Source organism: Lithobates pipiens, unplaced genomic scaffold, assembly GCF_037356315.1.
Source record: "Lithobates pipiens isolate NorthernLeopardFrog02 unplaced genomic scaffold, aLitPip1_a1.2 Scaffold_30, whole genome shotgun sequence".
Classification (NCBI taxonomy): domain Eukaryota; kingdom Metazoa; phylum Chordata; class Amphibia; order Anura; family Ranidae; genus Lithobates; species Lithobates pipiens.
The window spans coordinates 182,722,796-182,743,890 of record NW_027507791.1 but is presented as its reverse complement, the minus strand read 5'-3'; the positions used below and the strand labels follow the sequence as shown (position 1 = coordinate 182,743,890).

At 46.6% G+C, this 21,095-nt stretch overlaps 1 protein-coding gene across 2 annotated transcripts in view; it reads right to left on the bottom strand.

Moving 5' to 3' along the window:
* Nucleotides 1-21,095, bottom strand: part of LOC143943377 (receptor-interacting serine/threonine-protein kinase 3-like) — a 152,582-nt gene that overhangs the window by 101,363 nt on the left and 30,124 nt on the right. The window lies entirely within an intron of this gene.

Genomic DNA, 21,095 nt, shown 5'->3' with positions numbered 1-21,095 from the left:
CGACTTCCGGTCTGTGACCGGATGTGGTCCGGTACTCAGAAGTGGCGTCATTCGTATGTGTCTTGTGTTTCCGGTGCAAGCTTCATTTTCAGACACATTTCAGTGCGGACATCGCCGGTTACCATCCCTCACTGCGGGTTAACGATTGGTCTCTTATTGTAGACCGACGTCTTTTCCCACTTAGTTGATTGGATATTTACTGTTGTATATGATTCTGCGATTGGTGACTACTTATAATGCTGTTTATTATTGGATATTTGCTTTGCCCAATGATGCTTTGAGCCCGTTTTTCGCTTTTTTTTCGCCAATGTATGTAGTTAGCTCTGGGGTTTGTTTACATCAGGACATATTACTGGTTACTGATGTGGGGGGGGGGGGGTGTAACATCAATTGATATGCGACTTATATCCGTCTATTAGATCATTTTGACACTGAGGACTGATGGAGCATGATGATTGGTGTTTTCTCTTAGCCCTTGTACACACGATCGGACATTCCGATGGACAATGTCCGATAGGACCGTGTTGTCGGATAATCCGACAGTGTGTGGGCTCCATTGGACTGTTTCCGTCGGAGTATCCGATGGACCAAGTTTTCCAGCTGGGCTATAAAATTTTCTGACAACATGATCCGATCGGACTTTGTCCGATCATGTGTAGAGAATTCTGATCGGACAAAGTGCCACGCATGCTCAGATCAAATTCCTAGACCAAAGCTATTGGCTACTAGCCTGAATGTAGTCCCGTCCTAATGAAATAACGTCATCACGTTAAGTACGATCAGATTTTCTGACAACTTTGTCCGACTGTGTGTATGCAACAGTTTAAACAAAATCCGTCGGACAAAATCCGACGGATTTGATTGCCGGAATGTCCGACCGTGTGTACAAGGGCTATGAATTAATTTATTATATGAGCAATATGGGAGAGCTGTTAGATGCCCCGGTAGAAGTCCATTTGGACAAAAGGCGTAGGGCTCGATTTCTCCACTTGTCATATTTGCTTGTGTATTTTGTTTTACATATCACGTGCTCCAAGTGTCCAGTGATCACCTTTGGGTGGCATATCTCCTGCTGACATCTTCTTTCCTCCCTGGATTTCATCATCTATAGGCCTCCTGAGGACCTCACTGTTTTGGCCCGTAGTGCCGGAGGATCATCCATAATCCAGTACATCGTTTCCTCACCACCAAGAGCCTTATATGCCTATATGATCTGGTGGTGACGACGCGTAGATCCACCAACTCTGGTAAGAGTATCCATCTATATTATCCTTCTGATGTTACCAACGTAAAGAGGTTTATGCATCTGCTGAGCTCCTTCCCCTAGAAGCTGGCTGTTTCTTTTGGCAGATTCTTTTATTATTTTGATGGACACAGTTTGGACTTGTTTCATATTTATATGTTTGTTTATTTAGTCACTAATTAGCACATTTTTGTTCTGGGTTCACTCTACCATGTGGTATAAACATATGGCTGTGTGACACTAGCGCTACACTTTCATTGTCTGTTTTCACATGAATATTTGTCAAATTCGTATATAGCAGCTTTTCTTTTTTACACAGATTAGTGCAGTATTGTTACTCCTTTTTTGACTATCACAGGCACTATCTCCTGCATTCCTGTTTAAAGACTTTCTTGCTGACATCTCTTCTGGCTCCAGATCCTGCTTGCTGTTCCACTACATTGATCCCTGATCTTCTGGCTTGGCTGACTATCTGCTCCAGTTACCGAACTTTGTCTATGTTTGACTACGTTTGTTCTATTTTACTTTTATTATTAAACAAGTGTGATTTAACTCTTCTTCGGTCTCGGTCTGATTCATGGTTTCTGACAGGATGCCAACATAAGAACTGGATTGTGATATGGGGCTTGGTTCAGATCTGTGCATGCGCATTTGCACGCGCACATCATAGGAAGGGCAGCCCATTCATTTTAATGAATTACATTTTTTTAAATTAATTAATGGTGCAACAGCACCATGCGGTTTGGCAAGCAATAGAATGTGCCGTAGGTGCTGATGTGTGGGGGTGCTATTAAGAGGTCAGTGCGTGACAGCTTCAGGCCACACAGAGTTTGTGGGGCAGTAGTCAATCTGTGGAGGGGACACTGATATAAAGGTTCCCTGTGTCCTCACTCTTGCATCAGTGAACCCTATAACTTAGAGTTCCCCTTTACACCAGAGACTGCAGAGTGAATACACAGACTTAGGAGGTTCTCTGGTCACCAGAGGACCCCTCCCCCCACTGCAGAGTTCCCAGAATCCTTCCTTACATCAGAGTCAGCAGAGTAAACTCTTATAGCTTATAGTTCAAGGGGAAAATTTGCAGACTCCAAGGTAAAAAGGAACTCTACAAACTGTGGTGTAAGGGGGGCTCTGGCCTCTTACATCAGAGTTTCCCTTTACACCAGAGACTGCAGTATTCCCCCTTACATCATGGTCCACAGAGATCCCTTTAGAGTACATCAGAGTTTAGCCTGTGATGTAAAAGGGGACTTCAATGTAAGGGTAGGCCTGCTGTAGAACATGTAAAATGGACCCACTGGTGGAACATAATAAAGGGTCCTGCAATGGGAGTAAAGCGCCCTGGCAAGGGGCTCAGGTTAGGGGGCCCTTGAGGATTTTTGTCCATTCCTCCTTACAAAACTGCTCTAGTTGCTTCAAGTTGGATTGTTTGCACTTGTGAACAGCAATCTTTAAGTCTGACCACAGATTTTCTATTGGATTGAGGTCTGGGCTTTGACTAGGCCATTCCAACACATTTACATGTTTCCACGTAAACCACTCAAGTGTTACTTTAGCAGTGTTTGGGGTCATTGTCCTGCTGGAAGGTTAACCTCCGTTCTAGCCTCAAATCACACAGAGTGGTACAGGTTTTTCTCAAGAATATCCCTGTATTTAGCACCATCCATCTTTCCCTCAACTCTGACCAGTTTCCCAGTCCCGACTGCTGAAAAACATCCCTACCACATGATGCTGTCACCAACATGTTTCACTTTGGGGATGGTGTTATTTGGGTGATGTGACATGTTGGGTTTGCGCCAGACATAGCGTTTTCTTTCATGGCCAAAAAGTAAAATTTTAGTCTCAAACCTCAGAGCATCTCAGTTTCAGACAAGAGCACCTTCCTCCATACACTTTGGCAGTCTTCCACATGCCTTTTTGCAAACTCAAAACGTGCCATTTTGTTTTTTGCTGAAAGTAGTGGCTTTCTTCTGGCCACTCTGCCATAAAGCCACGCTAATAGGTGTAAATAAATTATTTAAATACTAACACAAATGAATCAAAATCACCCTCACCTTGATAGTGTCGAAAATAAATAATTAACCACTTGCCGACCGCCTAACGCCGATGTACGTCATCAGAATGGCACGGGCAGGCATAAGCACGTAGATGTACGTGATTTGCCTCCCGCGGGTCGGGGGCCCGATCGGGCCCCCGCCCGGTGCCTGCGGCGGTCGGTTTTCGTTCGGGAGCGATCCCGGACGAGGGGACGGCCATTCATTCATGGCCACCCCCTCGCGATCGCTCCCGACGAATGGAAATCCCCGGTGACATCACTTCCTCTCCTGTAATGTAAACACAGGAGAGGAAGTGATGTATTCTCTCCTCCGTGTCGGTATTTTTCGTTCCGACACGGAGGAGAGCGGATCAGTGAGTTGCACCAACACATCCCACACACAGTAGAACATGCCAGGCACACTCACACCCCCCCTTTACCCCCCGATCACCCCCCCAATTACCCCTGCCCCCCAGTCACAGTGACACCAATGTCATTTTTTTTTTTTTTTTTTTGCATTGGTGTCATTTGTGACTGTAATAACTGTTAGGGCAGTTAGGGTTAGCCCCCTTTAGTTCTAATGTACCCCCCTAACCCCCCCAATAAAGGTTTAACCCCGTGATCACCCCCCGTCGCCAGTGTCACTAAGGCTGGGTTCACATTGCAGCGGTTTATGAGAACGAATGTGATTCGCACCGCACTGCAGTGCAAATCACATCCGATCTCTGTGCGATTCGAGTTCAGCCATTCGCCGCACCCGCCGCACCCGCCACACCCGCCGCACCCGCCGCAAATTCGCACGGGACCCTTTTTTTGGCCCGCAGCAGAATCGGATCGCATGGGTGTTCACACCATGCGATCCGAGTTTGCAGATCGCACTGCGATATGCGAACTGATCTGGGGGTGTCAGTAACATTTCACTGACACTCCCAGCAGTTCGCATAGGGCAGTGTGAACTGCCGCCGGGAGGCATGCGATGCGGGAACCCGCCGCGGATTCGCGGCGTTTCCGCATCGCTCCAGTGTGAACCCAGCCTAATAAGCGATCATTTTTCTGATCGCCGTATTAGTGTCACAGGTGACGCTAGTTAGGCAGGTAGGTATTTAGGTTCGCCGCAGCTTTTTATAGCGCTAGGGACCCCCATATACTACCGCATAAAGCCCCCTGATTGCCCCCTAGTTAACCCTTTCACCAGTGATCACCATATAACTGTTACAGGTGACGCTGGTTGGTTAGTTATTTTTTTATAGTTTCAGGGCACCCGCCATTTATTACCTAATAAAGGTTTAACCCCCTGATCACCCGGCAGGTGTCATTTGTGACTAATAACTATTAGGGCAGTTAGGGTTAGCCCCCTTTAGTTCTAAGGTACCCCCCTAACCCCCCCAATAAAGGTTTAACCCCGTGATCACCCCCCGTCGCCAGTGTCACTAAGGCTGGGTTCACATTGCAGCGGTTTATGAGAACGGATGTGATTCGCACCGCACTGCAGTGCAAATCACATCCGATCTCTGTGCGATTCGAGTTCAGCTATACAGATAGTATGGCTGAATTCGTGTCGCACCCGCCGCACCCGCCGCAAACTCGCACGGGACCCTTTTTTTGGTCCGCAGCAGAATCGGATCGCATGGGTGTTCACACCATGCGATCCAAGTTTGCAGATCGCACTGCGATATGCGAACTGATCTGGGGGTGTCATTAACATTTCACTGACACTCCCAGCAGTTCGCATAGGGCAGTGTGAACTGCCGCCGGGAGGCATGCGATGCGGGAACCCGCCGCGCATTCGTGGCGTTCCCGCATCGCTCCAGTGTGAACCCAGCCTAATAAACGATCGTTTTTCTGATCGCTGTATTAGTGTCACAGGTGACGCTAGTTAGGCAGGTAGGTATTTAGGTTCGCCGCAGCTTTTTATAGCGCCAGGGACCCCCATATACTACCGCATAAAGCCCCCTGATTGCCCCCTAGTTAACCCTTTCACCAGTGATCACCATATAACTGTTACAGGTGACGCTGGTTGGTTAGTTATTTTTTTATAGTTTCAGGGCACCCGCCATTTATTACCTAGTCTCACTAGTGTACCCCTAAATTTAGGGGTGTCTACTTTCTAAAATGGGGTCATTTGGGGGGGGGGGTTTGTGCCATCTTGGCATTTTATGGCCTTCAAAACTGTAACGCCCTTAGAAAGCCTGAAGGCGGTGCTTGGTTTTTGGGGCCCCGTACGCGGCTAGGCTCCCAAAAAGTCCCACATATGTGGTATCCCCGTACTCAGGAGAAGCAGCAGAATTTATTTTGGGGTGTCATTTCACATATGCCCATGGCATGCGTGAGCAATATATCATTTAGTGACAACTTTGTGAAAAAAAAAAAAAGTTTGTAATTTTCCCGCAACTTGTGGCAAAATATAAAATATTCCATGGACTCAACATGCCTCTCAGCAAATAGCTTGGGGTGTCTACTTTCTAAAATGGGGTCATTTGTGGGGGTTTTGTGCCATCTTGGCATTTTATGGCCTTCAAAACTGTAATAGGTAGTGAGAAGTGAACTCAAAAAATTACGCCCTTAGAAAGCCTGAAGGCGGTGCTTGGTTTTCGGGGCCCCGTACGCGGCTAGGCTCCCAAAAAGTCCCACATATGTGGTATCCCCGTACTCAGGAGAAGCAGCAGAATTTATTTTGGGGTGTCATTTCACATATGCCCATGGCATGCATGAGCAATATATCATTTAGTGACAACTTTGTGAAAAAAAAAAAAAAAAAAAAAAGTTTGTAATTTTCCCGCAACTTGTGGCAAAATATAAAATATTCCATGGACTCAACATGCCTCTCAGCAAATAGCTTGGGGTGTCTACTTTCTAAAATGGGGTCATTTGTGGGGGTTTTGTGCCATCTTGGCATTTTATGGCCTTCAAAACTGTAATAGGTAGTGAGGCGTGAAATCAAAAATTTACGCCCTTAGAAAGCCTGAAGGCGGTGCTTGGTTTTCGGGGCCCTGTACGCGGCTAGGCTCCCAAAAAGTCCCACATATGTGGTATCCCCGTACTCAGGAGAAGCAGCAGAATTTATTTTGGGGTGTCATTTCACATACGCCCATAGCATGTGTGAGCAATATATCATTTAGTGACAACTTTGTGTAAAAAAAAAAAAAAAATTTTTTTTTTGTCATTATTCAATCGCTTGAGGCAAAAAAATAAAATATTCAATGGGCTCAACATGCCTCTTATCAATTTCCTTAGGGGGTCTACTTTCCAAAATGGGGTCATTTGGGGGGGTTTTGTACTGCCCTGTCATTTTAGCACCTCAAGAAATGAGATAGGCAGTCGTAAACTAAAAGCTGCGTAAATTCCAGAAAACGTACCTTAGTTTGTAGATGTGACAACTTTTGCGCAAACCAATAAATATACAATTATTGACTTTTTTTTTACCAAAGACATGTGGCTGAATACATTTTGTCCTAAATGTATGACTAAAATTGAGTTTATTGGATTTTTCTAATAACAAAAAGTAGAAAATATCATTTTTTTTCAAAATTTGCGGTCTTTTTACGTTTATATCGCAAAAAATAAAAATCGCAGAGGCAATCAAATACCATCAAAAGAAAGCTCTATTTGTGGGAAGAAAAGGACGCAAATTTTGTTTGGGTACAACATTGCATGACCGCGCAATTACCAGTTAAAGCAGCGCAGTGCCAAAGTGTAAAAAGACCTCTGGTCATTTACCAGCAAAATGGTCCGGTCTGAAAGTGGTTAATAGGTAAAGATGTGGTCACTCCCGTGACCACGTCTTTTGGAGTGACGAAAGGCGTAGGCCATTGTGAAATCCGGATAATGTGAGTGCTCACTTATATGCTTTTTTAATAAAACTATAAAAGGTTTTTATGCTATGCAAAGCATTCCTTCTTCTTTTATATATTTCGTAATGGCTTATTGTTGCCTGATACCCCGCGGCTACAAGTGGAGTGATCGTATTTTCTGCCATCTTGTGTGACAACTTGAGTAATGATTATTGCGCTTCTGGGTCCCATTTAATAGGGACCTAGAGTTCTGGTAAGCGGCCAAGAGTGGATTGGTGGTGGTACTTGCTACATTTCACAGCACTGTTCCCAAAAGGGTGTGTGTTGAATTTACCACAGAGACTCTGCTGACACTTCTTGCATGCACTTTTTAAGCTGGACACTTTATATGATTTATAAATTGGTCAGACTTGCTAAGAATATATATATATTTTTTTTCACAATATTTTTTCACAAATTTATTTTTTTAATTATTTATAAGCAATTTATGAACGTGATTTTTTTTTTTATGTTGATTTAATCTTTTATCACTATGGATGAATTTGAACAAATTAACATATATTTTCATATCACACTGTATGAAATTTGGGTTTTTACCTATTAATTATTTTCAACACTATCAAGGTGAGGGCGATTTTGATTAATTTGTGTTAGTATTTAAATAATTTATTTACACCTATTAGCGCAGCTTTTTTGTGTATAGATATTCTGTGAGGCGTTGTATAACGGTTTGAGCTGCTGCTTAGGGGCAGGGTTTAGCAATAGCGCATTTTTTTCTTGTTTATTGTTTGTCACTCTGCCATAAAGCCCAACTCCGTGGAGCGCACAGCTTATACTCCAGTCTCTGCTGCAGAATTCTGCAGCTCCTCCAGGGTTACCTTAGGTCTCTGTGCTGCCTCTCTGATTAATGCCCTCCTTGCCCTGTCCGTAAGTTTTGGTGTGCGGCCGTCTCTTGGCAGGTTTGCTGTTGTGCCATGTTCTTTCCATTTGGTTATGATAGATTTGATGGTGCTCCTAGGGATCATCAAAGATTTAGATATTTTTTTATAACCTAACCCCGACTTGTACTTCTCAGCAACATTGTCCCTTACTTGTTTGGAGAGTTCCTTGGTCTTCATGGCAGTGTTTGGTTAGTGGGGCCTCTTGCTTAGGTGTTGCAGCCTCTGGAGCCTTTCAAAAAGGTGTGCATATGTAATGACAGATCATGTGACACTTAGATTGCACACAGATGGACATCATCTCACTAATTATGTGACCTCTGAAGGTAATTGGTTGCACCAGAGCTTTTTATGGGCTTCACAGCAAAGGGGGTGAATATATACGCACATGGCAATTATCAGTTTTTTTATTTCTGAAAAATAGTTTTATGTATATATTTTTCGAATTTTACGTCACCAACTTAGACTATTGTGTTCTGATCCATCACATATAATTCAGATTAAAAAAACATTGAGCTAAAGGCTGTAATGTAACAAAATAGGTAAAAAGCCAAGGGGGTAAATACTTTTGCAAGGCACTATAGATTCAAAACACAATAATACAATTCATAAATCCTGTGGCGGCTGGTGCTCCAAATTTTTGGGGGGTGCAAACAAACAGAAAAATGAATATGTTAGTAATGCAGGACTGTAAATAGCCATTTATCAGGTGATTATGTATCATTACTAGTGATGGACGAACTTCCGACGGGACGTTTCGCGAACGCGAAACGCGAACGGGCACAAACGTTCGCGAAAACGACCGTTCGCCGCGGGCTCCATTGACTTCAATGGGAGGCGAATTTCGCAAACCTTTAGGTCGAATTTGCGGCCACGGGGTAATTATTAGGGGGTAGCACGTAGTCCCACCACCTGGACAATAGCATAATACATGTATGAGGTGAATTTGGGATCGATAACTACAAGCATTTTTTTTTTATTTGGGAAATTGTTCTGACAATTCAGGACTATGGAGCTAATGAAGGCAATGGAGGAGAGGGAAGGTCAGGGACCAGGGTAGGCAAACAAGAGGGTGCAGGAGATACAGAGCACTGACAGCAGCACCGTAATACAGAGCACTGACATCAGCACCGTGACATACAGCGCTGACAGCAGCTCCGTGACATACAGCGCTGACAGCAGCTCCGTGACATACAGCGCTGACAGCAGCTCCGTGACATACAGCGCTGACAGCAGCTCCGTGACATACAGCGCTGACAGCAGCTCCGTGACATACAGCGCTGACAGCAGCACCGTGACATACAGCGCTGACAGCAGCTCCGTGACATACAGCGCTGACAGCAGCTCCGTGACATACAGCGCTGACAGCAGCTCCGTGACATACAGCACTGACAGCAGCTCCGTGACATACAGCGCTGACAGCAGCTCCGTGACATACAGCGCTGACAGCAGCACCGTGACATACAGCGCTGACAGCAGCTCCGTGACATACAGCGCTGACAGCAGCTCCGTGACATACAGCGCTGACAGCAGCTCCGTGACATACAGCACTGACAGCAGCTCCGTGACATACAGCGCTGACAGCAGCTCCGTGACATACAGCGCTGACAGCAGCACCGTGACATACAGCGCTGACAGCAGCTCCGTGACATACAGCGCTGACAGCAGCTCCGTGACATACAGCGCTGACAGCAGCTCCGTGACATACAGCGCTGACAGCAGCTCCGTGACATACAGCGCTGACAGCAGCTCCGTGACATACAGCGCTGACAGCAGCTCCGTGACATACAGCGCTGACAGCAGCTCCGTGACATACAGCGCTGACAGCAGCACCGTAAGCAGCCCCAGGAGGAAGTCAGCACAGCACAGGGATGGTGTGATCCCCTCATAATAAGAACCCCCAGGAGGAAGTCAGCACAGCACAGGGATGGTGGGAGCCCCTCATAATAAGAACACCCAGGAGGAAGTCAGCACAGCACAGGGATGGTGGGAACCCCTCATAATAAGCAGCCCCAGTAGAAATATGACACCGCTCAACCTCTTCAAAGAGGAGGGTAGGGGCATATAGTACGGTGTGCTTTTTTGGGTCAGGGAAGTGAGCCAAATGAATTAAGAAGGTCTGTGTGCTTGATTCCAAAAATTGTTTATAGACATATACATGGTCTACTGATCACATGTGTTGAATTCCTCCGAGATCCATGCCTCATTCATTTTTAGAAATGTGAGGTAGTTAACACTGTGGTGAGCTAGGCGAGTACGCTTATCGGTCACAATCCCCCCTGCTGCGCTGAACGTCCTTTCGGACAGGACACTGGATGAGGGGCAAGCCAACAGTTCGATTGCAAATTGGGCAAGCTCTGGCCAGAGGTCAAGCCTGCCCACCCAGTAGTCTAGGGGTTCATCACTCCTCAGAGCGTCCACATCGGCCGTTAACCCAATGTAGTCGGACACCTGACGGTCTAGGCGTTCCCTGATGCTGGATCCGGATGACACCTGTCGATGGGTCGGCTGAAAGAATGACCTCATATCCGAAGTCACCAACACATCTTCAAACCGGCCTCTTCTTGCAGGCGCTGTTGGATTGGTACCCGCAAATCCTTCTCTGGGAGTGGGAATTGCTCCTCTGCCAGCGCACGCAAAAGCAGAATGCAGCATTTCTCGAAGCAAGGCCTGGAAGTGCTGCATTCTGACAGCCCTCTGCGACGGCGGTAACATTTCCGCCATTTTGTGTTTGTACCGGGGGTCTAAGTACGTTGCCACCCAGTACTGGTCCTTGACCCTCATGCTTTTTATACGGGGGTCCCTATTAAAACACTGGAGCATGAAGGCCCCCATTTGCACTAAAGTGGAAGCGGTGTGGTGGCCTGGCTCCTGCTCATCATCCAGGATAATGTCGTCCTCTTCATTCTCCTCTCCCCATCCTCGCACAACAGGGATCCCAGAAAGGTTTAAAGCATGCTCTTCTTGCTCCTGCTCATCCGCCCCGGCACCATCCTCCTCTGACTCCTCATCAGACTCCTGTTGTTGACTTGTCTCAGATAGAGTAGCCCCCCCTGGGAATTCATCCAGCATTGCGACTTCCTCATCTTCCCGCTCCTGCTCCTCCACAGCCTGATCAATGACACGACGCAATGCACGCTCCAGAAAGAAGGCATAAGGTACCATGTCACTGATGGCGCCATGGCTGCGACTGACCAGTTTGGTGATCTCCTCAAATGGCCGCAGAAGTCTGCATGTGTCGCGCATGAGCAGCCACTGGCGCGGTGAAAAAAAACCCAGCTCCCCAGAACCGTTTCTTTCGCAGAGTTCATACAGGTAGACGTTAACTGCACGTTTCTGCTGGAGCAGCCTATCAAGCATATAGAAGGTTGAGTTCCATCGCGTCGGGCAATCGCAAATAAGACGTCTGACCGGCAGATGGTGTCGCCGCTGAATGTCAGCAAGGCGAGCCATGGCCGTGTAAGATCTTCTGAAATGGGCCGAGATTTTCCTTGCCTGCCGCAAGATGTCCTGGACCCCAGGGTATTTGACAAGGAATCGCTGCACGACCAAGTTTAAGACGTGTGCCATGCACGGCACGTGCGTGATTTTGCCCTGTTTCAATGCGCTAAGCAGATTGGCACCGTTGTCACACACCACTTTACCAACTGTCAAATTGAGCGGTGTTAGCCACTCATCTGCCTGTGAACGCAAAGCTGAAAGGAGTGCCGGGCCAGTGTGGCTCTTTGCTTCCAGGCACAACAGACGCAGCACGGCATGGCAACGTCTCACCTGGCATGTGGAATAGGTTCTGGGGAGCTTGGGCGGTGCAGTGGAAGAGACGCTAGCAGCGGAAAAGGAGGAGGCAGCTGAGGAGGAGAGGGAGGAGGATGGAGTAGGAGGAGGAGAAGAAGAGTCAGGCCTGCATGCAATCCGTGGCGGTAAAACCAAATCTACACGGGTGCCACGGGTTACATGCTTGACGGCCGTCAGAAGGTTCACCCAGTGGGCAGTAAAACTGATATACCTTCCCTGCCCGTGTTTGCTAGACCACGTGTCTGTGGTCAGATGTATCTTGGCACCGACACTGTGTGCCAGAGATACATTCACTTGCCGCTGAACATGGCCATATAGCTCTGGGATGCCCTTCTCTGAGAAATACTTCCTTCCTGGGACCTTCCATTGTGGTGTTCCAATGGCCACAAATTTGCGAAAGGCCTCCGAGTCCACCAGTTTATATGGCAGTAGTTGGCGGGCTATGAGTTCTGACAAGCCAGCCGCCAACCGTTGGGCAAGAGGGTTATCCGGCGTCATCATTTTTTTACGCTCAAACATTAGGCCCACGGAAGCCTGCCTTTTTGCAGAAAAATGTGAGCTTGGCGTGATGGAAGGTGGAGTGGAGGACAATTGTGAGGAGAGAGGAGAAGGAGAAGTAGAAGACGAGGCTGGACGGTGAGAGCCTGCAGTGTGGCTTTGTGTGTTCCGTTGCTCCCACTGGGCTCGGTGATGGCTGCTCATGTGCCTTCTTAAGGCGGTCGTCCCTAGGTGAGTATTGGGCTTACCGCGACTAACGCGTTGACTGCAAAGATTGCAGATGGCAACGCTATTGTCAGCAGCGGACACGTTAAAAAAAGCCCACACTGCGGAGCCATGTGCCGGTGTCCTGGGAGCGCCAGATGTGACCGTACATGGTCGATGACTCGCTCCTGATACATTTGCAGTCTGCTTTGTCCCTGCTGTGCAATGTAAGTCATTGCTGCTTCTCCTCCCTATCTGCTGGTCCATATCTCCCTCTGAACTCCCCTCCTCTTCCTCTCTTGTGGGCACCCACGTGACATCACTAGACACGTCATCATCAACGTCACCTTCCCCACCGCTATAAGTAGAGTAGGCAGCAACACCGGGGACCAACCTCCTCCTTGGGCTGATCTGGGTACTGGCGTCAGACTGCTGAGTAGCGCTTGTTGCTACCTCCTCTTCCTGATCCAATACCAAGAGTGGCTGCGCATCAGAAATGTCCTCTTGATATGGATCGGAAAATAATTCCAGTGACTCAAGCGGAAGGTATGTGGTGGTGGTGGTGGTGGTCGTGTTGTTGGTGGTAGTGTCTTTGGGGGTGCACATAGCAGAGAGTGAAGAAGAGGGTGCAGATCGAGAGGATGAGGAGGGTGCAGAAGAGTAAGGCTGAGCGAGCCACTCAACCAAGTCTGGTGCATCCTTTAAAGTAATTGAACGCACCTTCTGCAACTTCCCACTTTGGCTCAAGCCTGTTGCTCCTGCCCTACCCCTACCACCCCTGCGGAAGGGCCTGCCTCTTCCTCTGCATGTCATTTTTTAAATGACCCTGTGACAAAACTCTTAGTCCCTATACCGCTGAAGGACTGCTGCAGTATAGGTGAGCGGTCAGCAGTGGTGCACGTCAACCCTATCTATTGTGGACCTATAGCGGTCCTTACAGAACAGCAGACTGTACCGCACTCAAGCCTATGTACCGTAGCACCCTATACCAAGTTACCAGTCCTTATAAGAACTTTTGTGGACCAAGCAGGTTGTGTATTAGTGTTTAGCAGACTGTACGTCAGTCCCTATACCGCTGAAGGACTGCTGCAGTATAGGGCAGCGGTCAGCAGTGGTGCACGTCAACCCTATCTATTGTGGACCTATAGCGGTCCTTACAGAACAGCAGACTGTACCGCACTCAAGCCTATGTACCGTAGCACCCTATACCAAGTTACCAGTCCTTATAAGAACTTTTGTGGACCAAGCAGGTTGTGTATTAGTGTTTAGCAGACTGTACGTCAGTCCCTATACCGCTGAAGGACTGCTGCAGTATAGGGCAGCGGTCAGCAGTGGTGCACGTCAACCCTATCTATTGTGGACCGATAGCGGTCCTTACAGAACAGCAGACTGTACCGCACTCAAGCCTATGTACCGTAGCACCCTATACCAAGTTACCAGTCCTTATAAAAACTTTTGTGGACCAAGCAGGTTGTGTGTTAGTGATTAGCAGACTGTACGTCAGTCCCTATACCAATGAAGGACTGCTGCAGTATAGGGCAGCGGTCAGCAGTAGTGCACGGCAACCCTATGTATTGTGGACCGATAGCGGTCCTTACAGAACAGCAGACTGTAACGCACTCAGGCCTATGTACCGTAGCACCCTATACCAAGTTACCAGTCCTTATAAGAACTTTTGTGGACCAAGCAGGTTGTGTGTTAGTGATTAGCAGACTGTACGTCAGTCCCTATACCAATGAAGGACTGCTGCAGTATAGGGCAGCGGTCAGCAGTAGTGCACGTCAACCCTATGTATTGTGGACCGATAGCGGTCCTTACAGAACAGCAGACTGTACTGCACTCAGGCCTATGTACCGTAGCACCCTATACCAAGTTACCAGTCCTTATAAAAACTTTTGTGGACCAAGCAGGTTGTGTGTTAGTGATTAGCAGACTGTACGTCAGTCCCTATACCAATGAAGGACTGCTGCAGTATAGGGCAGCGGTCAGCAGTAGTGCACGGCAACCCTATGTATTGTGGACCGATAGCGGTCCTTACAGAACAGCAGACTGTAACGCACTCAGGCCTATGTACCGTAGCACCCTATACCAAGTTACCAGTCCTTATAAGAACTTTTGTGGACCAAGCAGGTTGTGTGTTAGTGATTAGCAGACTGTACGTCAGTCCCTATACCAATGAAGGACTGCTGCAGTATAGGGCAGCGGTCAGCAGTAGTGCACGGCAACCCTATGTATTGTGGACCGATAGCGGTCCTTACAGAACAGCAGACTGTACTGCACTCAGGCCTATGTACCGTAGCACCCTATACCAAGTTACCAGTCCTTATAAAAACTTTTGTGGACCAAGCAGGTTGTGTGTTAGTGATTAGCAGACTGTACGTCAGTCCCTATACCAATGAAGGACTGCTGCAGTATAGGGCAGCGGTCAGCAGTAGTGCACGGCAACCCTATGTATTGTGGACCGATAGCGGTCCTTACAGAACAGCAGACTGTAACGCACTCAGGCCTATGTACCGTAGCACCCTATACCAAGTTACCAGTCCTTATAAGAACTTTTGTGGACCAAGCAGGTTGTGTGTTAGTGATTAGCAGACTGTACGTCAGTCCCTATACCAATGAAGGACTGCTGCAGTATAGGGCAGCGGTCAGCAGTAGTGCACGGCAACCCTATGTATTGTGGACCGATAGCGGTCCTTACAGAACAGCAGACTGTAACGCACTCAGGCCTATGTACCGTAGCACCCTATACCAAGTTACCAGTCCTTATAAGAACTTTTGTGGACCAAGCAGGTTGTGTGTTAGTGATTAGCAGACTGTACGTCAGTCCCTATACCAATGAAGGACTGCTGCAGTATAGGGCAGCGGTCAGCAGTAGTGCACGGCAACCCTATGTATTGTGGACCGATAGCGGTCCTTACAGAACAGCAGACTGTACTGCACTCAGGCCTATGTACCGTAGCACCCTATACCAAGTTACCAGTCCTTATAAGAACTTTTGTGGACCAAGCAGGTTGTGTGTTAGTGTTTAGCAGACTGTGCGTCAGTCCCTATACCGCTGAAGGACTGCTGCAGTATAGGGCAGCGGTCAGCAGTAGTGCACGGCAACCCTATGTATTGTGGACCGATAGCGGTCCTTACAGAACAGCAGACTGTAACGCACTCAGGCCTATGTACCGTAGCACCCTATACCAAGTTACCAGTCCTTATAAGAACTTTTGTGGACCAAGCAGGTTGTGTGTTAGTGATTAGCAGACTGTACGTCAGTCCCTATACCAATGAAGGACTGCTGCAGTATAGGGCAGCGGTCAGCAGTAGTGCACGGCAACCCTATGTATTGTGGACCGATAGCGGTCCTTACAGAACAGCAGACTGTAACGCACTCAGGCCTATGTACCGTAGCACCCTATACCAAGTTACCAGTCCTTATAAGAACTTTTGTGGACCAAGCAGGTTGTGTGTTAGTGATTAGCAGACTGTACGTCAGTCCCTATACCAATGAAGGACTGCTGCAGTATAGGGCAGCGGTCAGCAGTAGTGCACGTCAACCCTATGTATTGTGGACCGATAGCGGTCCTTACAGAACAGCAGACTGTACTGCACTCAGGCCTATGTACCGTAGCACCCTATACCAAGTTACCAGTCCTTATAAAAACTTTTGTGGACCAAGCAGGTTGTGTGTTAGTGATTAGCAGACTGTACGTCAGTCCCTATACCAATGAAGGACTGCTGCAGTATAGGGCAGCGGTCAGCAGTAGTGCACGGCAACCCTATGTATTGTGGACCGATAGCGGTCCTTACAGAACAGCAGACTGTAACGCACTCAGGCCTATGTACCGTAGCACCCTATACCAAGTTACCAGTCCTTATAAGAACTTTTGTGGACCAAGCAGGTTGTGTGTTAGTGATTAGCAGACTGTACGTCAGTCCCTATACCAATGAAGGACTGCTGCAGTATAGGGCAGCGGTCAGCAGTAGTGCACGGCAACCCTATGTATTGTGGACCGATAGCGGTCCTTACAGAACAGCAGACTGTAACGCACTCAGGCCTATGTACCGTAGCACCCTATACCAAGTTACCAGTCCTTATAAGAACTTTTGTGGACCAAGCAGGTTGTGTGTTAGTGATTAGCAGACTGTACGTCAGTCCCTATACCAATGAAGGACTGCTGCAGTATAGGGCAGCGGTCAGCAGTAGTGCACGGCAACCCTATGTATTGTGGACCGATAGCGGTCCTTACAGAACAGCAGACTGTAACGCACTCAGGCCTATGTACCGTAGCACCCTATACCAAGTTACCAGTCCTTATAAGAACTTTTGTGGACCAAGCAGGTTGTGTGTTAGTGATTAGCAGACTGTACGTCAGTCCCTATACCAATGAAGGACTGCTGCAGTATAGGGCAGCGGTCAGCAGTAGTGCACGGCAACCCTATGTATTGTGGACCGATAGCGGTCCTTACAGAACAGCAGACTGTACTGCACTCAGGCCTATGTACCGTAGCACCCTATACCAAGTTACCAGTCCTTATAAGAACTTTTGTGGACCAAGCAGGTTGTGTGTTAGTGTTTAGCAGACTGTGCGTCAGTCCCTATACCGCTGAAGGACTGCTGCAGTATAGGGCAGCGGTCAGCAGTAGTGCACGGCAACCCTATGTATTGTGGACCGATAGCGGTCCTTACAGAACAGCAGACTGTAACGCACTCAGGCCTATGTACCGTAGCACCCTATACCAAGTTACCAGTCCTTATAAGAACTTTTGTGGACCAAGCAGGTTGTGTGTTAGTGATTAGCAGACTGTACGTCAGTCCCTATACCAATGAAGGACTGCTGCAGTATAGGGCAGCGGTCAGCAGTAGTGCACGGCAACCCTATGTATTGTGGACCGATAGCGGTCCTTACAGAACAGCAGACTGTAACGCACTCAGGCCTATGTACCGTAGCACCCTATACCAAGTTACCAGTCCTTATAAGAACTTTTGTGGACCAAGCAGGTTGTGTGTTAGTGATTAGCAGACTGTACGTCAGTCCCTATACCAATGAAGGACTGCTGCAGTATAGGGCAGCGGTCAGCAGTAGTGCACGGCAACCCTATGTATTGTGGACCGATAGCGGTCCTTACAGAACAGCAGACTGTAACGCACTCAGGCCTATGTACCGTAGCACCCTATACCAAGTTACCAGTCCTTATAAGAACTTTTGTGGACCAAGCAGGTTGTGTGTTAGTGTTTAGCAGACTGTGCGTCAGTCCCTATACCGCTGAAGGACTGCTGCAGTATAGGGCAGCGGTCAGCAGTAGTGCACGTCAACCCTATGTATTGTGGACCGATAGCGGTCCTTACAGAACAGCAGACTGTAACGCACTCAGGCCTATGTACCGTAGCACCCTATACCAAGTTACCAGTCCTTATAAGAACTTTTGTGGACCAAGCAGGTTGTGTATTAGTGTTTAGCAGACTGTGCGTCAGTCCCTATACCGCTGAAGGACTGCTGCAGTATAGGGCAGCGGTCAGCAGTAGTGCACGGCAACCCTATCTATTGTGGACCGATAGCGGTCCTTACAGAACAGCAGACTGTACCGCACCCAAGCCTATGTACCGTAGCACCCTAGACAGACCAAGTTACCAGTCCTTATAAGAACTTTTGTGGAACAAGTGAGTTGTGAATGATTAGCAGACTGCAGCAGAAGGGCAGCAGTCAAGTATAATATTCTTTCTATATTTGGAAGAAAGAATATTATACGTGTACAAGCCTATTACCGTACCACTGATACCAGTCCTGAAAAGAACCTTTGTGGAACTAATAGTAACAGCAAGTCTTTAAAATTATCCTCACTGCCTGACACACTGCTTCCTGCCTGTCCCTATACAAATTGGCAAAAAAGAGTAGGCTGGAACGATTAGCTGGAACAGCTCTTTTGTGGACCTGATAGTAACAGCTAATGATGATGATGATGATGATGATGAAGAAAGACTAATCTGGCTGAGCTGTCCCTAAAATAGCAGCATACAGCGCTCTGTCCCTTTATCTAAACTGACAAAAGAAACTCAGGCTGCTGACCTAACACCTATACCAGTCCTGAAAAGAACTTTTGTGTACCAAATAGCTAGCGTTTTCTCTGTCCCTACTCCACACAGGATCCTTTCCCTACAGTGACAGAAGAAAGAATGTAAAATGGCCACCGGATCGGGTGTATTTATAGGTTAGGGGGAATGTCCAAGTGTCCATGAGCTGTCATGTCTCAATTGGTTGTCCTGTAACACATGATAAACGTGTCACGAAAGGTTAAAGTTCTTGTATACATTAAACACGTAAGTCCGCCGGGGCGAACGACGGAAAAAGGCGTTCGAACCCGCGGACGGCGAAAGTCGGAAATTCGCCGCGAAACGACCGCCGGGCGAACCGTTCGGCCATCACTAATCATTACTGCTAGATAAATTGCAGCCTCACTGTGCCCATCAAATGCAGCCTCACTCTGACTGTCATAGTAGGCCAATCACATCCACATTTCAAGTAAAATAAACTAAAACCACTTAACATAAGGTGTCTTCATCAGCGTTCCCTTTTACATCAGGTGTCCCAATCTAAGTCCCCCTTTACAGCAGGAGTCCCCATTTATAGAGACCAGAAGCTGATTCCTTCAATCACTCTTGCGAGAACGACTCCCGTAATTAGGAGTCCATCAGATCTGGTAAGAAGCCATCTGGCTGGTTGTTTTGTCTCCCGCAAGGATCGACGTGCAATATCTGACATACCCATGTAGGATAAATATGATATGGCCACAGAGTCTGTAGGATCACACCATCTCCCCACTCTGGACTTTTATTTCTATATATTTATATTTTTTATATATACTGTATATAGATTTATATATTTTTTGTATGTTTCTGGATTTTTTTGAGGTTTTATTATCATATATACACATTTTTATATGCACTTGTGTGTTGAATTGTTGATCATCTATTTTTTAGACTTGTGCAATTTGTTTCGTAACGAATCGAAATTCGGCCGAATTTTGCATCTTTCAGACATTCGGATGCATCCGAATAAAAAAATAACAAATTACAACGAATACGAAAGAAATATAACGAATGAATTCGAATGAATTCGACATGATTCGAAATTATTTCAACTGCATTCGAAATGATTTCAACTTGATTCAACATTATTTCAACCGCATTCAAAATTATTTTGTGACCCAACTTTAGGGCCATGTATCTCGGGGTCACTTGGTGCTAGACACTTCAAATTTGGATATGTTGTAGTGCTAGTATTATTGTGTTTGCATACCAAATTCGGAGTTTAGGTATAAGTGACCCCGAGATATGTGGCCCCAAAATCGGGTCGCAAAATGTTAGAGCAGAGAATAACATTTTGCGACCCGAATTTGGGGCCACATATCTCAGGGTCACTTATAGCTAGAAACCCCAAATTTGGTATGCAAACACAATAGTACTAGTACTAGTACAATAGCACTACAACATATCCAAATTTGGAGTTTCTAGCAACAAGTGATCCCGAGATACATGGCCCTAAAGTCGGGTCACAAAATATTTTCGAATGTGGTTGAAATAATGTCGAATCATGTTGAAATCATTTTGAATCCGGTAGAAATATTTTCGAATTTGGTTGAAATATTTTCGAATGTGGCCGATTTTTCGAATTCGGTAGAAAACTTAACAAAATCCGAAAACAAATTTAAGGAAGTTAACGAATATAACTAAACGAAATTAATGAATTAACGAATTAAAACGAAACGAAACAAATTTTTTCCTTTTGCACATGTCTACTATTTTTGTTTTTAGGTTGGTGTGTTTTAGGAATTTTCTCACTGTCATCATCTCATATGCAACATATATGACTCACATTTATTTTTTTTATTTTTTCACATAGTTCCTTCAATTTTATATAGATTTTTTTGAATTTTTACACATAAATAATTTTTTGCATTTTCATCACAATTTTTACAAAATTACATTAATTATTTTAAGGGTGTTTTTACACACACACACACACACACACACACACACACACGTTCACTATTTGCATTTGCGCAACATTTTTTGTTTAGTAATATTGTTTGGATTAAGTATTTATTTGTATAAGTTTGCTGCATTTATATTTTATATTTTCAACTTTTAGAGACGTACGCAGAATTTATTTACTTTTACAGAGTCATCCATTACATCAGGTGTCCCCATCAGAGTCCCCCTTTATATCAGATGTCCCCATCAGAGTGCCCCTTTACATCAGATGTCCCCATCAGAGTCCTTCTTTACATCAAATGTCCCCATCAGAGTCCCCCTTTTCATCAGGTGTCCCCATCAGAGCCCCCCTTTTCATCAATTGTCCCCATCAGAGTCCCCTTTATACCAGGTGTCCCCCATCAGAGTCCCCCTTTATACCAGGTGTCACCATTGGAGTTCCCCTTTACATCAGATGTCCTCATCAGAGTCCTTCTTTACATCAAATGTCCCCATCAGAGTCCCCCTTTTCATCAGGTGTCCCCATCAGAGTCCCCCTTTTCATCAGATGTCACCATTAGAGTCCCCCTTTATATCAGGTGTCCCCATCAGAGTCCCCCTTTATACCAGG